Source organism: Choloepus didactylus, chromosome 6 (assembly GCF_015220235.1).
Source record: "Choloepus didactylus isolate mChoDid1 chromosome 6, mChoDid1.pri, whole genome shotgun sequence".
Classification (NCBI taxonomy): Eukaryota; Metazoa; Chordata; class Mammalia; order Pilosa; family Megalonychidae; genus Choloepus; species Choloepus didactylus.
Genome location: NC_051312.1, coordinates 24384145 through 24390068, shown reverse-complemented (window position 1 = coordinate 24390068; position 5924 = coordinate 24384145). Strand labels below are relative to the sequence as shown.

General features: G+C 42.8%; 1 pseudogene; it reads right to left on the bottom strand.

Moving 5' to 3' along the window:
* Positions 1–637: 637 nt before the first annotated feature.
* Positions 638–1767, bottom strand: LOC119538128 (annotated as a pseudogene).
* Positions 1768–5924: the final 4157 nt, after the last annotated feature.

Genomic DNA, 5924 nt, shown 5'->3' with positions numbered 1-5924 from the left:
GGTGACTTGGCTCCAACTGAGACTTGTAGCTCTTAGGAAATAGCATGGGTTTTAAAGACAATGCACTTACTTTGGGAAGTGGCATTCAGACCCTATGTCTGGGGGAGGAGGCCAGGCTCATGCCTTTGAGTTTAGCAACATCAGCAAATATTTGCTGTCCTACAAACCACCCTTAGGAAACACTTTTGGTTAGTTTGCTTCACTGAAGACTTGCAAGTTAAGAAGCCATCTGCAAGGCAGCTTGGTATCTTTGCTCTCATCATTAAAGAGAGAGCACATGCATGCATGCACACACACACACACACACATACACACACACATTCAAGCCTCATTTTAAAATATGTCAACAAAGGAATACAGTTTATGTCAAAAGAAGGAAAGCTGTGTTATTAGGTGTTTCAATTTAATTCCAAAGTGTTCCCGTATCTTTCAGTAGTTTTACTAGTCCACAGGATTCAGCAACTCACATCAGTTTCTCCATCCTTCTGCCTAGAGCTTATCTGCTGTCAGGCTTTACAGCAAGCCAGGCAGTCACTGGCATGGATCCTAGGAACCTGACTCAAGGACCACATAGAATATCTGCACCCAATAGCCACTGAGGCTGTCAAGGATGACAAATGTAAGAAGGCATTCTCTTTCACTGGAGCATAATATCTTTCAGATTTTCTTGCAAGATTGTGTCCTTCACAGTTTGAAACATGAAGTAGATGTTGTCCCTGTTGATGGCAGTAACAAAATGGTGGAAGAGTGGCTTACTGCAGTTTCATCCTTTTCTTTCAGAACACTGGACTAGGTAGCACTGCCCATCATCCAGCTTGTGGGTATCGCCCTTGAAATCTGGGAAGTGCTTCTTGATGCTGACCATCTTCATCTTTTCAATCAGGAGTTCCAACTTGCTGAGGAACAGAATGATGGAGACGTTGAAGAAGAGCTTGCTGTTGACTATGGTTTCAAAATATTCCTGACTCCACTAGCCAGTTGGTGCACCTATCCTCCATGAAAACCTAGTCCTCTAATTAGAGGACACCATGAACAGGATGTACATGATCCCGTCAAAACACTGGAACCACTTCTGGTGCCGAGACCACTTGCCACCCACATCCATCAACTTAAAAGGGATTTTCTGATCATGAGATCCTGTTTCACAATTCCTTTGGTGGTTTTCCTAGACAGCAGGATGTCTTGCTTACTGGGAAAGTAATTCATCTGGCCAATGTAGTCCAAGTTTTCCAGCAGTACTTCAATGATCCACCCAGCTGGAACTCACTCCTCAGGCTGAACCCTTCCCTGATGCCAGAATCCCTCCAGGGAGTGCTCAAAGCAGGTGCAACAGCTGGAAAGTGGAGGCTCCAGGGGCAGTCCTGTTCCTTGTCAAAGGCCATTAAGAATGTTCCGTACTTTTCATTTTCAGAAACTTGCCAAGGAATACCAAGCTTGTCTTGGCATCAACAAGGACTCTGGAGCCCTTAATGATGTTGTCAAAGATGGTGTCTGGGAACTCGAGCAGCGCCTTCCTGTCAAACTCGCGGCTGTGGATGATGCCCATCTGCTTGAGGAAGGTGGGCTTGCTGCTCTCGCCCATGCCCAGCAGCAGGATCTCAACCAGGTGCCGCACACTGCACTGCTCCCAGGCCAGCAGCCTGTCATTGTCGTGGCTGCACCTCCACGCCTCAGGCCCTGCATCCCTGGACCCACTCCAGCCTGGTGTTCACAGACCCCACTCACCTCCGTCTGCGACAGGCAGCAGCTGAGCATCCGCACCACCCTGGAAATCCAGCTGAGGATGCACCCCTCAGAGCATGCCCCATCCCGCCCATGTCTCATGGCCTTGGAAACCTGGTGCGGGCACAGGGGCTGACCAGGGCAGCACTTAACTTGCAGCCGGACCACCCCGAACATTGTCACCATGCCCGTGCCACAGACCGCGCTGCTGCCAGCTCCCAAATTGCAGTATCTTTTAATGTGGAATATTTTCATATAGCCCCATTGACTCCACTGGTACGTGTATCTCTGTAATAGGTGGATCCCCAGTGATGTATAAGTTCTCATGCCCTGAATCTGGGACACTGTTACCTAACATGGAAAACATATATTGGCAGATGTGATAAAGTTAAGGACCTTGAGGTGAGGAGATTATCCTGGATTATCCAGGTAGGCCCCCAGGAATCAGAGTACTTCTATAAAGGAGTTTCCCCAGCTGACATCAGATGTGCAGGGCCATGTGATTACAGAAGAATGGTCAAAGGAGTGCGACTGTGCTGGCTTTGAAGGAGGAGGAATGAGGCCATGAGCCAAGGAACATGGGCAGACTCTGTAAAAGGCTAAGAAACAGATAATTTGTCCCAATTCTCTTGGTAATTACAAACCAGGACACAGAATACCAAGAAAATTGTACCACTATGTATCTCACCATTCCTTATTCAGGGAATACTTAAACATGCATGGAAATATTCTTTTAAAAATGCCCTACCAAAAAAATGGCTCTTGGAATTGATGCCAAAATATAAATATAACAAGTGACCAAAATGATTTGGAGACAAGTGCTCAGTTAAGACTCACATTCTTTGTTGCAGGAAGAAAGGCAATGAGCAGATAGATATTGCAGATAAAAACAACCAATATACATAGTTACAGTGATTCAATAATACACTTAGACTGTCAGAAAGGAAGGGCTTAAAGACAAGCTATACCTGTTCCCTCAAAGTTGCAGGAATGACTATGGGGCATCTTGGTGCGCATGTCTCCAAGGGGCTGTCCAGGGCTGACAGACACCAGCTTCCCTTCCACACCATCCCCTGATTGTTTAATCAGCTGAGGGGCTTGTTGAAGTGGGAGATTGCATTGCTTGGTATGTGTTTGTCTTTGCAGCAGACTGCCTGATTTTCCATATGTCCCATGTTGCTGAGGGGTGACCCATGGAAGCATTTATGCAATGACTCAGATACAAACAGAAGTTTAAAAAAAAAAAAAAAAAAAGGAATCCAGTCTTTATCTCCTCGAAACCCTGAAAGCCCCTGTATTAAGCTTTTAGCAATTTGCAGCTCTAAGTAAATCCCTCACAAAGCTTTTTCTATTTCTTCTTAGTTTTCAAATATTGAGGTTTTCTCTTTTTGATAAAGTTCTTTTCTGCTTTCTTGGAACTTCATTTTAGCTTACTCCCCATTATATCTTGTCCATCACAGTTAAATGGCCCCATTGTACATAGAACGTATCAGAACATGAAACTGGGGGTCAAACTTCAATGCCCTGACAGGACAGAAGAAGATGGTGGCATAGAGAGGAGTGGAAGCTAGTTTGTCCTCCCTGGAACAGATAATAAACAACCAAGAACAACAAGTAAATAATCTGGAATAACTGCAGGGGGACAAATGTGACTGCCTACTTGTCCACTCATCACATACCAACCTGAATTGGGAGAAATACCCAAGATTGCAGCATAAAATCTGTAAGTAAAAACTGCAGATCCAAGCCAAGAGACCCCTCTCCCCATGGCCTGAACTGCAAAGCCTCACAGTGCTAGACAGCAGCACTCTCCAAGCAAGTGAATATAGCTCAGCTGAGCTCCAACTAGGGTTTTAATTAACAAATGTGGACTCCTCAATACAAGCAATGAAACCCCAACAAGGAGACAGAGGCTTTTGGTGATGACTGATCTTGGAGAGCTGGAGGGTGGCCACGGACTGGCCCTGAAGGGGGCTTTCTGTCCCTTTTTTGGCTGAGTGGAGAATCTCAGCCATTTTCCATTTCCAGGGCTCTGACCCAGACAAGGGTGGAGATGGGAAAGCAGAGAATCTATTCAAATGCTAATGACCTCTCCCTAAGGGGGATATCTTCTGTAAGAGGAAAGAGGTGGGGCTGAACTCTATTACCTGCCTTCCATTCAGAACCTGACCCAAGAGCCTGGGGGAAAACAGCCATGCCCACACCTCCTTACACCTGTCTGGAGCTACAGGCTGACAGGTGTGACCTGCTGGGCAGAAAGTCACAGTGGCTTGAGGCCTCAAAGAGTGTACCAATCTTCTAAGACACACCCTCAGGGAGACATGATACTATTGCCTTCTTCTAAGACCCAAGCCCAATCTGGTCTGGAAAACTTGATTGGGGTAACCAAGGAAACCAGATGCCTAGACAACATAAAAATAAAACCTACACTAAGAAAAATGAAGTTATGGCCCAATCAAAGGAACAAACTTACACTTCAACAGAGATACAAGAATTTAGACAACAAATACTAAATCAATTCAAAAAGTTTAGGGAAGATATGGCAAAAGAGATGAAGCATATAATGAAAACACTGGGCATACATAAGGTAGAAATCAAAAGTTCAAGAAAACAACTGGCAGAATCTATGGAAATGAAAGACACAACAAAAGAGATGAAAGACACAATGGAAATATACAACAGCAGATCTCAAGAGGCAGAAAAAAAAACACTCAGCAACTGGAGAACAAGGCACATGAAAGCCTACACACAAAAGAACAGATAGAAAAAAGAATGGAAAAATATGAGCAACATCTCTGGGAACTTAAGGACAAAATAAAATGCAGGAATGTACATGTCATTGTTGCCCCAGAAGGAGAAGAGAAGGGAAAAGGGGCAGAAGCAATAATAGAGGAAATTATCAATGAAAATTTCCCATATCTTATGAAAGACATAAAATTATGGATCCAAGAGCACAGCATACCCCAAACAGAATAGATCTGAATAGGCCTACACCAAGATCCTTAATAATCTGATTATCAAATGTCAAAGATAAAGAGAGAATCCTGAAAGCAGCAAGGGAAAAGCAATCCATCACATACAAAGGAAGCTTGATAAGATTATGTGCAGATTTCTCAATAGAAACCGTGGAGGCAAGAAGAAAGTGGTGTGATATATTTAAGGTACTGAAAGAGAAAAATCACCAACCATGAATCTTATACCCAGCAAAACTGTACTTCAAATATGAGGGAGAGCTTAAAATATTCTCTGACAAACAGGCAATGACAGAATTTGTGAAGAAGATACTTGCTTTATAGGAAACACTAAAGGAAGCACTGCAGACAGAAAGGAAAAGACAGGAGTGAGAGGTTTTGAAAACAATTTTGGGAGATAGTAGCACAGCAATGTAAGTACACTGAACAAAGATGACTGTGAGCATGGTTGAAAGAGGAAAGTTAGGATCATGTGGGACACCAGAATGAAAGATGAAAGATAAAGACTGGGACTGCATAACTCAGTGAAACCTAGGGTGCTAAATGATTGTAATAAAAAGTACAAATATGTTTTTACATGAGGTACTACAAATGAATGTCAACATTGCAAGGTGTTAAAAATAGGGTGGGATTGGGGGAAAATACAATCAATGCAAACTAGAGACTATAATTAAAAGAAACAGTATATTATGCATCCTTTAATATAACAAAGGCAATATACCAAAGCTAAATGCATATGGGGGGGTGACGTAGTGAAAGGGTGTGGGACTCCTGGCATTGGTGGTGTTGTCTGACCCTTTATTCTACTTTAGTTTAATGCTATCTTTCGTTTTCTTGCTTTCTAGTTGCCATTTTTTTCTCTCTCTCTCTTTCTTTTTCTTTTTGTTTTGTCCATATACCTTCTTTGACTCTTCCTCCTTATTTGTGGAGGAAATGGAGCTGTCCTTATATAGATAGTGGAAATGGTGCTAAATACATAAATATGTGTCTATATAGGAACCAATGATTTTTTAACTAGGATGGAATGTATGGTGTGTGAACAAAACCATCTTAAAAAAAACTTGAGGGCACTATATTGAGTGAAATAAGACAGACACATAAGGACAAATATTGCAGAGTCTCATTGATATGAACTAATTATAATATGTAAACTCATAGGCATGAAAGATAAGTTACCAGGATATAAAATGAGGCCAAAGAATGGGGAGCAGTTGCTTATTATGAGCAGAA